The sequence below is a fragment of the Procambarus clarkii genome, chromosome 6 (assembly GCF_040958095.1).
Source record: "Procambarus clarkii isolate CNS0578487 chromosome 6, FALCON_Pclarkii_2.0, whole genome shotgun sequence".
Taxonomy (NCBI): domain Eukaryota; kingdom Metazoa; phylum Arthropoda; class Malacostraca; order Decapoda; family Cambaridae; genus Procambarus; species Procambarus clarkii.
Window position 1 is genome coordinate 41,756,924 of NC_091155.1, and position 18,833 is coordinate 41,775,756.

The 18,833-nt window shown below is 44.4% G+C and overlaps 1 long non-coding RNA gene across 1 annotated transcript in view; it reads right to left on the bottom strand.

Annotated features, from left to right (window-relative positions):
- Window positions 1–7,554: 7,554 nt before the first annotated feature.
- The window catches only part of LOC138355056 (uncharacterized), a 34,796-nt gene continuing 23,517 nt past the window's right edge, over window positions 7,555–18,833 (bottom strand). The window contains exons 3-5 of the long non-coding RNA XR_011223806.1: window positions 11,404–11,547; window positions 9,935–10,041; window positions 7,555–9,572 (exon numbers count right to left, since the gene is read on the bottom strand). This is a non-coding gene — a long non-coding RNA (uncharacterized lncRNA). The remainder of the gene's footprint in view (window positions 9,573–9,934; window positions 10,042–11,403; window positions 11,548–18,833) is intronic.

Consider the following 18,833-nt stretch of genomic DNA (forward strand, 5'->3'; position numbering starts at 1 on the left):
TGGTGAAATGTTATGCCTATGTTCTTATAGAACATTTCATTAGCTACACAGTGATACCAAAATAAAACGTACATCGAAAATGAGGGTCACAAACATGATTAGAGTATAAACTTTTCAGTTGTGGTTGAGCGCATGTGCAGCTGGGTGCACTGGAGCGGGTAACCCTAAGCCAACTTCCCACATTCCTGCGGGTGGGGCGACACCATTATTTATTGTTTACATTCATATGTCCGTGTAGGGAATTTTATTGCGGTCAGAATGATACCAAAATAAACCACGAATAACAATTATGGGGTTGGCAAACATAAAAACATCGTCAACATTGATGCCCGGTTTGACGCTCACGGCTAACGAACGCCACAGTTTCTTATTTGGTGTGGTTCTCATGTTGGATTTGGTGACAATTTATGTATATATTCCTCTAGAGCATTCTCTTGAACACATTGATACCAAATTTAAATACATACATCGAAAATTAAGCTCAGCAGCCCGAAAAGATTATAAACATTTTAGTGCCGACGCGCAGTAGGCCCACATGAACGGCTCACTTGGGGGTCAAGGTCAGCCTACTGCCAGGTGCGCAAAAGTGTTAAAAAGAAAAAAGAATTTTTTCCTGAGAATTTATTTCCTGCGCACTGCAGGGGTGTCATATTTGGAGGCAACGCAGTTAAGGGGTCAAAAAGTCCACTCAATTTAGCAATCATCTGAAACTGTGGCATTTCTTGCAGAGTCCGTTTTGAACAAATCATTTACAAATTTCTTGAACGTTTGTTAAAGAATTGTCTCTGAATCTACGTATCTTTTTGCACTCCAGTACAGGAGATGATTCATAAGTCCCTGTTCCCATAAAAAGTCCCCTGTGTGATAATGTATTCCAAGGAACAATTTAAAGATTTCAAACATTTGTGTGCTGAAGGAAAGGAAAGCCCTAATATCATCGGTGTTGACAGGACTTTCAATCTTGGCCCTTGTTATTTAACAACAATTGTGAACAAGAATACTACTGTAATAACAAAGAAACATCAAGCAACCCTATATTCCTCGGGCCCATGTATTTACACTGGGATGGTGAATACGAGACTTACTTATCATTTTTCTCCCACCTAAGAGGCAAGCTCTATTTTATTATTATTAATACATTAGGTACATTTAGCTACCCTGGACTATATAAAGGGGCGTACAGTGTGTCAAAAAGCTAGCTACGTGATGCTAAAAAATCCCCATCACACAGGATGTGGTTAGTCATACAGAGGCATGTGATCAGTAGTCTGCACTGGCAGATTCTGGGTGCATTATGAGGATATCAACACAGTGAATAAGGTAGCAGTGATACTATAATGATAGTAGTAGCAGTGTATATAGATAGTATAGTAGCAGTGATAAGTCCCCATCTCACAGGATGGTTAGTCATACAGGGCCATATGTTTAGTAGCCTGCACTGGCAAATTTTGGGTGCACTATGAGCAAATCTTCAAATACACGAGAGTGAATAAAGTACAGTGGTACCTCGGAATGCGATTGTCCCTGTATGCGAGATTTTCGGAAGGCGAGGTGTATTTACTCCAAAAATTTGTCTCAGAAGGCGAGGGTTACTTCGGGAGGCGAGTTTGGACGCGAGTTTGTTGATACGCGTACAGCCGACCTAGCGCGTTCGTCGCCCCTCCGCCCCTCAGTTTATTATTGTCTCGCGCTCAGTGACTACCCCCACATCAATTCTTCTCGCGGATTTTCAGTGTTTTGTTGGATTTTTGGTGATTTGTCTATACAATTTGTTATTATATATCTCACCATGGGTCCCAAGAAAGCCAGTGGTAAGGATAAAGGCCAGAAAGCTCATGTGAGGATGACAATAGAGGAGAAACAAGAGATCATTCGGAAGCATGAGAACGGTACACGTGTTGTTGAACTTTGTAGGCAGTACAACAAAGCCACATCAACAATATGCACTATACTTAAGAAGAAAAATAAGATTATGGGTGCTAAAGTGGCAAAAGGAGTAAGAACATTAACGGCACAAAGACCACAAATACTTGAAGAAGTGGAAAAGTTGTTATTAATTTGGATACACGACAAGGAGTTGAGGGGTGATAGTGTTTCGGAGGCCATTATTTGTGAGAAAGCCAGGGTGTTGCACGAAGACCTTCTAAAGAATACCCCTGCAACGAGTGATGCAGATAAGAAAGAGTTTAAGGCAAGCAGGGGCTGGTTTGAAAAATTTAGAAAGAGAAGTGGTATCCATAGTGTTACAAGGCATGGGGTTATGTGATGTGATTATGGAAGGGGACTCCCCTTCCAAACAGTAACTCCTCTCCTCCTCCCCCCTCCTCACCATCTTCCATACGCCTACAGCACTCGACAGCAAGGTAAGTAATAACTGGAACACAGTTTTGTAGGTTTATTTAGATGAATTAGGTAAATTAGGTATAAAAATTTTGTTTGATGCGGGGTTTTTGGGGTAGTCAGGAACGGATTAATTCATTTCCCTTTATTTCTTATGGGGAAATTAACTTCGGAATGCGAGTTTTCGGAAGGCGAGGCGTCTCCAGGAACGGATTAAACTCTTATTCTGAGGTATGCCTGTAATTACAAAGCTCCAGGTACCTCATGCCAACTGGTCTGAAAGGTCTAATAACTGGGCATTCAGTGATGTAGTGTGGGAGATTATGCTGCATCATGTGTGATGGTATCTGTACAAAGGAGATTCGAGACCCTTTGCTCTGTGCACAGCGATTAGGTCATTTATAATTGGTAGTATGAGGTTCTTACTATCGATCTTCCAGGAGAAGTTTTCGATTGCTTGAAGAGCAGACTTTGAATCCCAAAATATTATTCCTCCTCCATTGTTTTTTAATGTACTGGTAGCTAGTTGTAATGCTGCTAGTTCTACTTGTGTGGAGCTAGCAGACTGTATTAATAACGTAATGATTGGTAGTGATCAGGAAATCGCTTTAAGAAAGGCACTTATGTGTTGTTTTCCGAAGACAACATTGTTATTGTGTAGTAACCACCTGAAGGAAAATGTTCGACACTAACTGATAATATTGGTTGTACAAACACGGAGAGGATTTGTATCCAAAAGAAAATGTTTTGTAAAACTGGACTAGTAAAAAGTGTTTGTGAGGATTAGTTTGAAAGGGAAATCAACAATCTCATATGTTACTTTTACAAATACCCAAAGTTCAAAGATTATTTTGATAGCCGTTTGAAATCTTCTCTATGGAATTGTGTGTGTGTACCTCACGCAAAAGCCAAAATGGATAAGTTACGGACTAATAACAATTGTGAGTCACTAAACTACATCCTTTTAAACTGATTATTGATTGGAAACCCCCAAAACTGCCAGAATTAATTGACAAAGTTTGCAATGTTTCAACACTCCAAATGCTAGATCTGGGGAGAGCATTACACGGAGAAGGAAATTATATAATATTACCAAATTTAAATAAGTACATTGTTTAAGGGGACATTAGATGAAAAAATTCGCCCAAACACGAATTTTTCTGAAAATTTTCTAAAAATACTACAACGTTCTGGCAACACCGTGGTGCAAACCGTTTAATGTTATGAAAATAAATAACGTAATTAGAGTAAATTTTCCAGCCGCAATTGTCCCAAATCTGGTCCTCGCGGCTCGGGTGCGCTGTAGGGTGATGCGTCATACGTTGTAAGCGTCTAGTATTTCGTAATAGAGTGGAAAATATCTTGTTATGCATATACAAATTATAAATTCACTCATTGGCAACAGTCTTGTGTGAGAGGGAGGGAGGATAAGCCGATTACCTGACTCGGTCACACCCTCTGTGTCTGTGTAGGCGGTCGTATCCCTGACGCGCTCTCACAGATCGTCCTGTAGATCGTAGTTTGTTGAATCTACTGCACAATGGTTAGAGTATCGGACAAGAAGAAAGCTCTAAAGGCAAGAGCTCTACGCGCTAGCCAAGTAAAGAAGGAGCGTAAAGCCGCACTGAGGCAAATCAGGGTTCTCGAGTGAAGATAGAGGAGTGCTCACTGCAAGGAGTATGTCGCAGCCTCCCGCCCCACAACACACACTACCTCGCCTCACTCCCTCACACTCCCAGGCAGCCACACCTCCGGCGGCACCTGCCACGCCTTCTGCGGCACCTGCCACTCAAGATCTTGGACCTGCAACTCCAGACGTTCACGCTCTTGGTGCCGCGGGGCCCAGCACCGCTCTTGGTGCCGCGGGGCCCAGCACCGCTCTTGGTGCCGCGGGGCCCAGCACCGCTCTTGGTGCCGCGGGGCCCAGCACCGCTCTTGGTGCCGCGGGGCCCAGCACCGCTCTTGGTGCCGCGGGGCCCAGCACCGCTCTTGGTGCCGCGGGGCCCAGCACCGCTCTTGGTGCCGCGGGGCCCAGCACCGCTCTTGGTGCCGCGGGGCCCAGCACCGCTCTTGGTGCCGCGGGGCCCAGCACCGCTCTTGGTGCCGCGGGGCCCAGCACCGCTCTTGGTGCCGCGGGGCCCAGCACCGCTCTTGGTGCCGCGGGGCCCAGCACCGCTCTTGGTGCCGCGGGGCCCAGCACCGCTCTTGGTGCCGCGGGGCCCAGCACCGCTCTTGGTGCCGCGGGGCCCAGCACCGCTCTTGGTGCCGCGGGGCCCAGCACCGCTCTTGGTGCCGCGGGGCCCAGCACCGCTCTTGGTGCCGCGGGGCCCAGCACCGCTCTTGGTGCCGCGGGGCCCAGCACCGCTCTTGGTGCCGCGGGGCCCAGCACCGCTCTTGGTGCCGCGGGGCCCAGCACCGCTCTTGGTGCCGCGGGGCCCAGCACCGCTCTTGGTGCCGCGGGGCCCAGCACCGCTCTTGGTGCCGCGGGGCCCAGCACCGCTCTTGGTGCCGCGGGGCCCAGCACCGCTCTTGGTGCCGCGGGGCCCAGCACCGCTCTTGGTGCCGCGGGGCCCAGCACCGCTCTTGGTGCCGCGGGGCCCAGCACCGCTCTTGGTGCCGCGGGGCCCAGCACCGCTCTTGGTGCCGCGGGGCCCAGCACCGCTCTTGGTGCCGCGGGGCCCAGCACCGCTCTTGGTGCCGCGGGGCCCAGCACCGCTCTTGGTGCCGCGGGGCCCAGCACCGCTCTTGGTGCCGCGGGGCCCAGCACCGCTCTTGGTGCCGCGGGGCCCAGCACCGCTCTTGGTGCCGCGGGGCCCAGCACCGCTCTTGGTGCCGCGGGGCCCAGCACCGCTCTTGGTGCCGCGGGGCCCAGCACCGCTCTTGGTGCCGCGGGGCCCAGCACCGCTCTTGGTGCCGCGGGGCCCAGCACCGCTCTTGGTGCCGCGGGGCCCAGCACCGCTCTTGGTGCCGCGGGGCCCAGCACCGCTCTTGGTGCCGCGGGGCCCAGCACCGCTCTTGGTGCCGCGGGGCCCAGCACCGCTCTTGGTGCCGCGGGGCCCAGCTCCGCTCTTGGTGCCGCGGGGCCCAGCACCGCTCTTGGTGCCGCGGGGCCCAGCACCGCTCTTGGTGCCGCGGGGCCCAGCACCGCTCTTGGTGCCGCGGGGCCCAGCACCGCTCTTGGTGCCGCGGGGCCCAGCACCGCTCTTGGTGCCGCGGGGCCCAGCACCGCTCTTGGTGCCGCGGGGCCCAGCACCGCTCTTGGTGCCGCGGGGCCCAGCACCGCTCTTGGTGCCGCGGGGCCCAGCACCGCTCTTGGTGCCGCAGTACCGCAAGCGGTGCGGATCGGAAGCGGTGATTCCGGTTGGCCTAGCTTTGTCAAGCGCCACGACAGACATCAGATTATTCTTGCCATGTATCGCTAGTATTAGCCACTTAACTACGCGACCTCCAGATATGACACCCCCCAGTGCACAGGAAATAAAATCTCTGGAAAAATTCTTTTCTGTTTTTAAAGTGTCAAAAACCCTTCCCTGAGTAAGGGTATAGTAACAGAAGGTATAGAAGCACAGAACGCTACACAGAGTGGCAAGCCAGATAATGAACTTGGAGGAAACTTAAGGGAGGGAGACATTTGGCGGGTCCGTTATGCGTGGACATAGTTTGTTATGTTTGGACATCAAATTTGTTCTGACCAGTACTAATTGTTGTATGGCAGTTGCCTGTCGTAGTTGTAGTTCCTTTTTGGTGTGTAGTTGTATCGGCGATTCTGGTATGCAAGGGGGTCTGGCATCCAGTTCCATACATTCTCTATGTTCCTCCTTTTGAAATCTCTTTCGGTTTGGTATAAAATATTTATCGAGCTTCCTCCAAATTCAATATCTTTCTTGCCACTCTTTGTGTAGCATTCCGTGCCTTTCACATGAGAGTATGGGCAGCTCAGGTCATAGCATTTTCTGTCCTCGAGTGAGGTTTGGCACGTGTCAGGATGGAAAAACCTACATGTTGATCCAAATCGACACAGTCCTATCCCAAACATATTTAACACTTTCGCGAAACGGCGTTTGAAAAAAAAACTTTCGAGCGGCAACATTTAAAAGTGTATACTCTTGCGACTGTCCTGATGATAATTTTCGATGTACGTATTTCATTTTTGTACCGATGTGCTCGCAATAGAATGTTCTCCTAGAACACAAGTATAAAATGTCACCAAAATATAAGTTAGTCAGCACCAAATAAAAAAATACGTCGATGACTAGCCGTGAGCGCCATACAGCAACGAAATGTTTCTACTATCTTCAGGGTTGCCAACTCCACACTTGTCATACAGGGTTAATTTTGGTATCACTGTAATCGCAATAAAATTCTCTACACAGACATATGCATATAAATATAGAATCAATGTCGCAGCCCACCCACAAGAGTGTGGGAAGTGGCCGAAGTGTTACCCGCGGCGACATATTGGCAAAACCCGCATTGAAAAGTGTATATTCAATTCACTGTTCTGACATTTTTCGATGTACGTATTTCATTTTTGTACCAATGTGTTCGCAATAGAATGTTCTAAAAGTATAAAACGTCGCATAAGGATGCATTCGACCGGCAACATATATAAAAACTACGTCGATCATACTCGTCGTGTCAATAATACAATTGTTTTACCACGATGATTCACTGCCATGCCGTTCTCCCAAATAAGCTCTTCGGCTATTAAAGAAAACGTAAATTTCATGGCAAACATTTCTAAACTATCCCCAAGTAGATCAGATTGAAATTGGAATTTATACAAATATTTATTCTCGTGACGCCCGCCTGAGTCACCCTTGCGGAACCCGAACAAAACTTAGTGACGCACTCGTGTGCCACCGAATGGCGAAAGTTAAAAAAAAATTGGAATGGTGGTAACTGCATTCTAATCCTTTCTTATTACCAGCATATCTATGTATGCATATGTCCTTTACATAAAATTTGCATATGTCTGTCCTGGTTCACAGCACGAGTACTTCATATGTTAGTGTCACTTTGCACTGATATCATTATCTTGACACCTTGAAAATTGGACTAAATCAATAATACATCCCACTGACTATCTATACTAATCTTATAGTATTGGGAATGCTGTTCTTCTATTTAACCTTATATGCATATATTCCTCTAGAGCATTCTATTGAACAATTTGATACTAAAATGAATGAAATGCATGAAAATTGAGGGCAGAAAACTGTAAGGAATACAAACATTGGAGTGTTGTGCACTCACAGGTAATGCCCGGCCAACCTTGTGGTATGCTGGGGGAGCCCGCTGGGCACAGCAAAGTGGTAACATCTAAAAGAAATTATGCGTCAATTATGTCGCTGGCACAGTCACAGATACGTCATCATCAGCTGAGCATCATAACCCTTCTGCTGCTGTGTTATTAATAGCCATCAACACCGCCAGGCGTAATAAATCAAATTAAAAAAATTGGCTTATAAGTGTTCATTTGTTTCCTGATCACAAGAAAAATAATTAAATCGTAGGCAACATATTTTGGCTGCAATAGAGCAGGAAAGTCTGGAAAAATTGAGACGGAGATAGACCAGGCATCCTGTGGCGGTCTGCTCCACCCGCGCTGACAGGCGGGTGTTGCCACACATTATTACCTAATTATTTTTTTCAGAAATATTATTCAATAGTGTGGAATGTGATATATTTATATAAAATGTGTGAACCAACTGTACAACTAAGCTGGTGTGGTGAGTCAAGACGACAATTGAGGTCATCACACAGTCGGCTGATGCTCCCTCCCTCACTTGCCAACATTCCTCCTCCCACTATTCTGTTAGTGATATTTTTACACTATATACACACATTGTATGTAAGTAGCTATATGTTTTATTCACCATACCTGTACAACTAAGCTGGTATGGTGTCCAAACAGTGGCCACAAAAAACTGCTTGACAAGTGACACAGCAGCCAACAGACGACACCACCGCCCTCACGAAAATGGCTCCTCCCAACACTCCTTTTGCATTGACTACGCACATTATATACAAGTATCTACATTTATGTTCACCATATGGTTAGTCAAGACAATAACAGGTGGCAACAGTCAACAGTCAATGCTACCTCCCTCCCTCCCTCACCAAGATTACTCCTCTCACCATACTACAGTGCTAATTATAACAACAATTCTGCTATTATCAGAATCCTGGTCATTTCTACCACGGTAATGGGTCTTCTGTAATACTATCATCGCTAAATCATAAGTTACATTTATATGTGATGCTGTGGTCACAGGCTGAACAGCAGTGCTGTTAGCTCATGCTGCGTGTGCCAGCCTTGATGGCTCAGTACCGAGGCCCCTCACACCCGAGAATGTTGCCCGGGATTTTTTTTTTAAATGGCATCTGTTTACTAGAGCCCTGAGGAAGCTGATGTGAACCCCGTGTAGCAGCAGGATATTTAAATCGTGTGCAGGACCCTCAATTGCCAATGTGACATTCCGTGACAGTTACTCCCACCGCCTATGTAAGTATTGTGCAGCATAAGGACTAAAACACAGTGTGTGGAAAAGATCATTTAGAGCCTCAAGTTATCTTACAGAGACAACCGGTGAGAGGCAACACTTCAAATCTACGAGTGCTGGAAGGAAGTAAATTTTGGAAACTTTATGACAGGTGTCATGTTTAACTACTCAAGTGCAGAGTGGCAAGTCTTGAAGCAGTGATGCTGAATTTGTGACAAAATTGCTGTGAAGTTTATCCCTAGAGCTGTGTGGGACTTATTGAGGCAATCTTCGCGTGAGGTCACATTATTGGGGCCAAGGTGTTATGACCCAGTTATGCGAGTCCAGATAATAAATGAGGACTTATTTTAAGTACATTAATGAATACATAATTATAATACACACACACACACACACTACAAATCTAACATAATTTGACACTACGTAAATCAGTAATAACAAAACTTTTGTTGTTGTTAAGACTACTTGTACTACTTGCTCAATATCCAGCTCCTCTTCCGCAGCATTTTGCGTCTGCACCTCTCACATCCGTCAGTGTTTCTTGTAAACTTCTCACATTCTTCCTCATAGAAGAATTCTGCCAATTACCAATCTGCAGATTGGTAATGTTATATATGCCAGCATCGTCTTCTATATCCGTTGCCCATGTTGATGAAGAGTGGCATTCAGTAAAGACGCTGTCGAAGTCGGGAGTTCGATGAACATTTCTTTTTTTGCTTCACCACCCTATTATGAAATACAGTATTGTGTTATTATTTCATTTCCATAATACATCAATTATTTTATCCCACTATATTTAAATACTTTTATTAAGTAAAAATCAATTGTATATTACAGAAAATAGCAAAAATCAAGTCTTTATAACACTACAACTCCTGTATTATACACAGCAATTATACAATATATTATACAATATTAAGAGCTAGTACCCACCACTAATTTAAGATCTCAATAATTTTAAAGAAAACTGAAGATCTACATATTTAGCAGAGGCAAAGCAAATTTACTTTAACTTAGACCTTACATAAATGCTCCCAACGAATACAGGAATAGATTGAATGTTACTACAACAAATATGCAATCTTAACCTTGTATGTGTTTCCACCAATCTTGCTCATTGCTTGCTTCAACATACCAGCAGTGCTTGTCTCAACATCTCTTGCAGCTGCTGCAGATTGTATGTTGACACAGGCTTCTGGAAATTGACAAGCCACCAAGAATTTTACATTAAATCAATAAATAAATTACATAAATACATACATACATAAATACACACGGTGGAATACATGCCGTGGAAACAGGAGGCCAGACACAGGATACCGAATGACAGATGAAGTCCTTCATGAAACGCACAGAGAAAGATCTACTAGTTAATATCACGCCAAACCTGTCTCCTGAAGCCCACATGAATAGAACATCTGTGGAGTATGCAAGGCTGGCTAACATCAGAACTGCTTTCAGGAACCTGTGTAAGGAATCATTCAGAACCTTCCATACCACATATGTAAGACCAATCCTGGAGTATGCGGCCCCAGCATGGAGCCCGTACCTTGTCAAGCACAGGACTAAGCTGGAAAAAGTTAAAGTTCAGAGGTATGCCACTAAGCCAGTCCCAGAACTAAGAGTTACGAGAGAACCAAGAACTAAGGCAATGCGAAATGCACCTCACGTCGCTGGAAGACAGGAGAGCTCGTTGAGACATGAGCACCACCTACAAAATTCTAAGAGGAATCGACAAGGTAGATAAATTGTTTAACACAGGAGGAGTACGCGAACAAGAGGGACAAGTGGAATCAGTCCCCCCAAGTGAGCCACAGGGATGTTAGGAAGAACTTTTTCAGTGTCAGTAGTTAACAGATGGAATGCATTAGGCAGTGATGTGGTGGAAGCAGACTCAATAAACAGTTTATAATGTAGATATGATAGAGCCCAGTAGGCTCAGGAATCTGTACACCAGTTGATACAGTACCAAAGAGCTCAACCCCCGCAAGCACAACTACACCAGTTCATAAATACTGTACATACAAATACACAAATATATACACAAATTACATACATAAACATTTATAATTTCCTAATGTAATAATTAAATACTAGTAAAATATTTCCCACAAACCACTCCAAATATCAAATAATTGCAATAACATTTTAAGTGTACTGGAACTTAAAACAATCAATCCTGTGCCCTAAAAAAATTAGGTAAGAGATTAAATATTTATAAGCAAGTCTTATCATATCTTTATATATTAACTATCAGCTGGCCTGAAAGACTTTCCAAATCCTGGACAGTGTTAAGTGGTGAAGGAAAAATTTTCTTCCAGGATTGAGAACTCTTCTTGTGTTTTTGCCATACGTTTTTTCATTATTGTAACTTCATCGAAGACATCCCCTGATGTCAGTTTTGACAGATCCTTCATTATGTAGTTCACTTTCTGTCACTGACAAATATAAAACAACATTTTGAAAAATCATTTACCTTTGTATAACATGTAAAATGTGCATACCTAGTATGATGTAATTTTATCTAATAATTAAAACTTCATAACTCTATACTTACTAAATTGTTCAAAATGAGAGCTTGCAATCCTTCCACTAGCCTGCAAATTTTCTTTTTAATTATTTTGCAGACTAAAAGATCTATGGAAGCATTTTCTTTTTTAATTCAAAGCCAGGATTCTCTGAAGTCTGTGAGCCAGTGTCTCTCTGAAATTAATAGAAACATTTAAAACAAATAAATCAAATACAATTCAATTCCAGACAATAACAGGTTACCGTTATACACGTTTTGCTAATATGGGGTACTTCAGTTTACGAATTTAATCCATTCCCAGAGACGGCTCGTAAACCGAAGCGAATTTCCCAGTAAGAAATAAAGGAAAATGCCATTATCAAATAGTGTATAATGCCATTATAATATGCCATTTGTTATGATCTCGGCCTACAGGAGAAATGAGTCTCCCTCCTTGAGAGTTATTCATCAAGCCTGACCTGATTAGAAGGTCTAGCAAATATTGAGGTGATAACCCATATATAAAATAGTTGCTTGGATATATATAACAATTTGAGATTATGGGGAATGAAGAAGAAAACAGATAAATGACTGGCTAGGAGATGTGGATATTTTGCTGGAGGCGTGAGGCTCGCTTCTGGAGGGGCTTTGACCTCACTTGAGTGCCAGACATCGCAGGGGAAAGCCGCGCTCCGTTGAGCTCCCGTCAGAAGGGAACCCCTAGTGATATATCTCGAAGAGAAGAGAAGTGTGCAGACGTACCAGCTGTGGAATCGAGCTGGGGACGTGTGGTCTCAAGTTCCAGGCGATGAGAAGTGTTTATTAAATCGCCCAGAGGCATTATCGTGGGCCGTGGCAGCGCCCTGACCAAGCTCCGTCAGAGGGAGGAGCGCCCTCGACTAGACAATCTGTGGTTTGTCTTTGGGGAAGAAGTTGCTGAGAACTTCGAAGCCAGCATAGATGAAGTAATTGATGAGACTCCAAGGTCGTGGAGCAGAGGACCTCGAGCTGTGAGGAGAAGCAGTGAAGAGTGTCACGTGCTTCTGTAGAGGTGGTGAAGCACCATAGTTGCTCGAGGAAACTTCATGGTGTAGCAGCCAGGAGAGCTGTGGAGGAACCTAGCAGAAGGGTGAAGCACCGTAGTTGCGCAAAGAAACTTCATGATAGCAGCCTGGAGGAGCTGCAGAGGATCCTGGTAGTGAAGCCCGGAAGAACCTGAAGATACCAGGGTAGTGAACTTCCAGAGGTGGAAGGGAAGTTCTGGTGGATTACTTGTAGGGAGTTGATAAGTGTTTGGTTGTCATTAGCGTGCAAGACGCAGTGAGAGGCGAGTGACTGTTTGCATTCTTATGTCAAGGAGTGTTTTATACTGAAGTTTAGAGTTGCAGGCATAGGCTGGATTACCTACAGATGTATGTGTTCTAGGACTGATAGTGATCGATTGATCATTGTTGTGTATCAAGGAACGTTTATAATGATATATGTTATTGCATTCACATGCTGATATTCTCTGTACACATTTATAGATACATATATATATTCTCTTGCTGATGGTGCAACAGTGTATGTAGACTTGATCAATTTAAGGAGGTTGATAGTATCAGGTGGTGAACCAGGAGATAGGATACCACTTGATAAGCTGATGATAGAGTTCTGATGATGTTGGAGTGCAACCTGATTGTAATATTATAGAGTATAGGATTCATTATTATTATATGTGTGTATGTATCGTGTATGTGCTTTGTCCAGTAAATGCATCCCAATTTGCTGGTGTTTGGCCCTTGTCCTAGTGAGGCTTCCCAGGAGGTAGTAAAGAAGGAGAGAGAGAGAGAAAGAACCAAGAACCACTGCTGTGGACAGGGTAGAAGGTAATACTAGTAAGTCGTAGGGGATTGAGATCATATTACCTAAGGAGAGAGTGGGGAGTCACAGCGGCTCGAGTGGGTGTGTGCACGTGACAACGAGGCCAAGTGTTGGAGCCGCATCCCCTAAACGTGTGACGTTGAGCCCCTCTCCAAGAGCCAGAAGCGCCAAGGGTGATCTCCTAGTGAGGTATAAGCACTCTACCGAGTTGTGGGTTGGGTTGTCCGTAGAGAAGGATCGACGACGACAACACCACCAACAACCCACAAGACTATACTGTATATACATTATAGACCACAAGACTATATATACATTATAGACCCAAATCTTTATTACAAAAGTATGTACAAGTTATTACTTAACTTTATAGATGACTCCTGATGGCATATGGAAGACAGTAAGGAGGGGAGGGAGGAGGAGAGGTGTTACTGTTTGGAAGGGGAGTCCTCTTCCATTATAACATCAGGCAGTGACAATTTCTCTGGGGTACATTCTCTGGCATGTTTTGCCTGCATACCACTAAGACTTGCTTCTGGCTCACTGCTTGATTTTCTCATTAGAAATTGTTCCATTGATTGTTTTTCCCTTTGTAACGCTTGTCTGAGGTGAGACATCACAGTCATTAATAAGATCAATGCAACAGCCTGCTAAAGCTATATCTGGGTGATTCTTTTCAGCAAAACTTTGCAGTTCTTCCCATACTGGACACATTTTCTTAAAGTGGAAGGGACATCCTTTACTGCCTCCTCTTCCTCCATGAAGATTTGCTGTACTGCCTAGTTCAACAACACGTGTACCATTTTTATGTTTACAAATGGTCTCTGTTTCCTCTATGGTCATTCCCACATGTGTCTTCTTGCCTTGAACCTTACCACTAGCTTTCTTGGGACCCCATGGCGAGATATTTAACAAATTTTATGTTCAAAAAGCCAAAAATCCCAAAAAACTGTAAATCCTTGCAAAGAATTCAGTCACTAGGCGGGAGCCACTGGTAAACTGAGGCACCCTAGGTTGGCCACACACATATCAACAAGCTCGTTTCCCCGAGGTAAAGTTTGTAACCCGATTAAAATTTTCCAAACAAATCCAGCTCATAACCCGAAAAGTTCATAAAGAGAGGCATTCGTAAGCTGAGGGACCACTGTAATCAAATGCAAAGTTCATAAACCAGTGTAAATATATGTACAGTATTTACATTTTAAGTGTAAATAGTGTAGCATTGATTATGAAGAGAAGAGAAATTACATATAAACACGAAGTGTCTCATGTCACAAGTATCTAACCTTTACCTCTGCATGGTAATTTGTTCTGTAATGAATAGCAAATGCCTTAGAATTGTATAGAAAATAACTACCAATTATATATACTTGTATATCAAATACAGTGGAAACACTGTATGGGTCGACAAGCACAGGGATTCTGCTGGGGGTGGGGTAAGGCACCCTTAGTTTACTAGTATTTTGACCAGACCACACACTAGAAGGTGAAGGGACGACGACGTTTCGGTCAGTCCTGGACCATTCTCAAGTTGATTGTACTAGTCAAGAATACTAGTGTATTCCGCCTAGTGGCAACTGATATTTTTGTGAAGAATTTCATTGTTTTCCTGCTTTTTTGGTTTCTGAACATTAAAGTTCTTATTACATAGCATGCCATTGGTAAAGTTCGACCTAAGAAAATAGTTGAGTAGAGGATGTCCCTTCATCATTAAGAAAATGTGTGTAGCAGAGGAAGAACTGCAAAATTTTGCTGAAAAAACTCACCCAAATAAAGCTGTAACAGACAGTTGCATTAACCTTTTTAATGACAATGTGATGTCTGTAGTGAGACAGTGTTAAAATGTAGGGAAAAGACTTTGGAATCCTTAGACAGATTCTTAGTAAGACAAGCCAGCAATGAGGCACAACCAGGTCCTAATGGTATGCCTGCAAAACTCAGTACCCCAGAAGTGTCATCACTGCCCCCTTCCCCTCCTCACTGCTTTTCATATGCCAACACGAGTCCTCAATGGTAACTACAGTATATAGTAAAAGAACCACATCAGACGAAGTTAACCATACGTTCAAAGAGTTTGCAGACAACTTGTGAGGGCAATAGAGTGGTAGTCCTTAGGGGATGTTCCCAGAGACCCTGGTTTGCAAACAGGGAGGACAACGGCATCGACCCAGTCCTCGGGGACCCCAGATCCAATTATACAGACTCGGTAAATACCAAGACGTGCATGGAGGGAGATGGAGAAGCATCTCCTAATGAATGCCATCGGAACCCGCCGCCTTAGAACCGCAGAGGGCCAGGGTAGACCGAAGTTCAGAGAGAGAGAAGGGATCGTTATAGGGAAGCCGAAGACGAGTTCAGAAATCTAAAGGACGATACTCAAGGACAGGTTTACGAAGAAGGAAAGATTGGGGAAGATGAAGACCAGAGCTAACAGAAGAAAAGTGGGAACCCAGTTCAGTAGCGACCTGCAACGGGTCCGCCACAGGAATACCACGGAGGTGAATGACCGGGGAGCAATCGGAAACGAACTTACCCGCTATCTTGCGGATACGCTTCCAGATCAGCGGCAGAGGAGTTTCGAACATAATGGTGGAGACATACAATGCCCAACATTCACATTCAGCCGTACGGATAACCCTATGGGCCACCGCACTAGCCTTCCGAAATAAAAGAAATGAATCGGCCGTCTGCTGGCGACGGTGTCACTTCCAAGCTGCACGCTTACAGTGGACACCAAGCACAGTCTCTATTCCACCAAGGAGTGCACTTCCGTGGGCCCTGAGAGGAAGAGCGAGGAATAGAGCGGAGGGAAGCGTCGAAGACGATGTCGTGAAAAAGGAGGAGAGCAAGGGAGAGGTCAGAGAGCAGCACAGAGGGTAAATAGGTTCCAGTCCTGCCTTAGCAAACTGCCACCTAGGGAAGGAGAGGGGAGGGTAAAAAGAGAAAAAGGTAACAAGGATGGGGAAATGGTCACTGCCATGGAAGTCATCAAGAACCTGCCACGTGAAATCTAAGTAAAGAGAAAACGAGCAAAGAGAAAGATAAAGACAGGAAAGGGTGCGAGTCCGAGAGCCCAAGTGAGTGGGCTCACCAGAATTCAGAAGAGACAGGGATGAACAGCTCAAGGCGGCGACCTCGGGTGTTCGTCAGAACATCACCCCAAAGGGAATGACGACAATTTAAATCACCTAGCAGGAGCACAGGCTCCGGCAAGGAGTCCAGGTGGTGTTTCAGATCGGGAAGAGAAACCAGGACACTCGGGGGAGATAAATGGAACAAACAGTGTACCATTTCCTCACAGATACCAGCAGCACAACAATGGAGAGGCGAAGGAAAAAGTAAGGGGACAAAGGGAACATCAGTGTGAATCACGAGAGCAGTAGAGTTAGGAGCCCCAGCAACAGCTGGGGGGGGGGGGAATAGCCACGAAAGCAACCAGGACGAGCACAGTATCAGCTCCTGGAGACAGACACAAAGGGGCGAAAACTGCGAAATCAGAAGCTGGAGTTGGAAGAAATTGGCAAAATAACCACGAACATTCCATTGAAGAATAGACATCGACCAGAAGAGGAAGGACAGCAACAGAGAACAATGAAGAAACAAAAGCGAAAAGGGAACACAGCACGTTAATGCGCAGCATCAGGGTAAGGGTCAGCGAAGTCAGGGTTACGGGGCATGGATAAAATGAGTAAAGATGGAGGGAAGGTAGCTATTGTTCACGACTTTTGTTAGGCCAAAGCTAGCATATGCAGCGGTTGTGTGGTGCCCATATCTTAAGAAGCACATCAACAAACTGGAAAAGGTGCAAAGACATGCTACCAAGTGGTTCCCAGAACTGAAGGGCAAGAGCTACGAGGAGAGGTTAGAGGCATTAAATATGCCAAAACTAAAAGACAAGAAAAAGAGGTGATAAGATCACTACGTACAAAATAGTAACAGGAATTGATAAAATCGATAGGGAAGCTTTCCCGAGACCTGGAACTTCAAGAACAAGAGGTCATAGATTTAAAACACAGATGCCAAAGAAATAAGAAATTTCACTTTCACAAACAGAGGTAGACGGTTAGAACAAGTTAGGTCAGAAGGTGATGGATGCCAAGACCGTCAGTAGTTTCAAAGCGTTATATGACTGCTGCTGGGAAGACTGGACACCACGAGCGTAGCTCTCATCCTGTAACTACACTTAGGTAATTACACACTTAGGTAATTACAGGTAGTTCTAGATAGAAAACTATCACCCGAGGATCACGTTAAGAACATTGTGCGAGGAGCCTATGCTATACTTTCTAACTTCAGAATTGCTTTTAAATGCATGGCTGGCGAAATAATAAGGAAATTGTTCACGACTTTTGTTAGACCAAAGCTGGAATATGTAGCGGTTGTATGGTGCCCATATCTTAAGGAGCACATCAACAAACTGGAAAAGGTGCAACGACATGCCACTAAGTTGCTCCCAGAACTGAATGACGAGTTACAAGGAGAGGTTCGAGGCATTAAATATGAAAAACCTAGAAGACAGAAGAAAGAGGCAATGTGATCACTACATACAAAATGGTAACAGGAATCTATAAAATTGATAGGGAAGAATTCCCGAGACCCGGAACTTCAAGAACAAGAGGCCATAGATTTAAACTCACGAAACAAAGCTGCCGGAGACAAGAAAATTCACTTTTGTAAACATTGTGGTAGACGGTTGGAATCAGTTAGGTGAGAAAGTGGGAGGCCAAAACTATCAGTAATTTCAAAGTGTTTTAAGACAAGAGTGCTGGGGAGACGGGACACCACGGGTGTAGCTCAGCCTGTTACTACACTTGGGTAATTACAGACCTACTCATAAAAGGAAAGCAACATGTAAAAGATCTGGAAATGATGTCTGACGACCAGACATTTAATGAACATAACTGAGCAAATATAGTGGAGGCCAGGAAAATGATAGGGATGAATTATCCCTTTGTCTTTTGAATTATGAATTCATCCTTTATGAATTATTCGTTGTCACAGCTTAAATAAGACTTGGCCACAAGTATCTCTGGCAGTTCGGCATGTATAGGGATCTAGATGAAGTAAAGTGTGTGGACAAAGTCAGGGACACAATATATCTTGGATTTTAGTAAAATTGAGCCATTTAGAGATAAATCTAAGCTCATGCTATATGATATGGCAACCTATCTTATTACCAAGGATAAAATACCTGAGATCAAACAATTATGTATTAGCAATAAGACCTACCATTAGTGTATAATGACTTACTGTAAATATATAGCTCTTGAAATAGAACATTCTCTAACTGGCTGACATATAACTATAAAGAGTGAAGGATATATGAAATTGTTTATGTAATAATCTAAGATGAGGGCTGATAAAGACCTTTTGTGCCCTCTGTAATGCTTTTGCACTACCACCACCACCACTAGATTTTGAAGAAGCCATAAACAGTATGCCTATGCACTCTGCACCAGGCCCGGATTCTTGGAACTCCATATTCATCAAGAACTGTAAAAAACCACTATCGCAGGCCCTTCACATTCTGTGGAGACAAAGTCTAGATACTGGCGTTATCCCTGACATACTAAAAACAGCAGAGATAGCACCACTCCATAAAGGAGGAAATAAGGCAG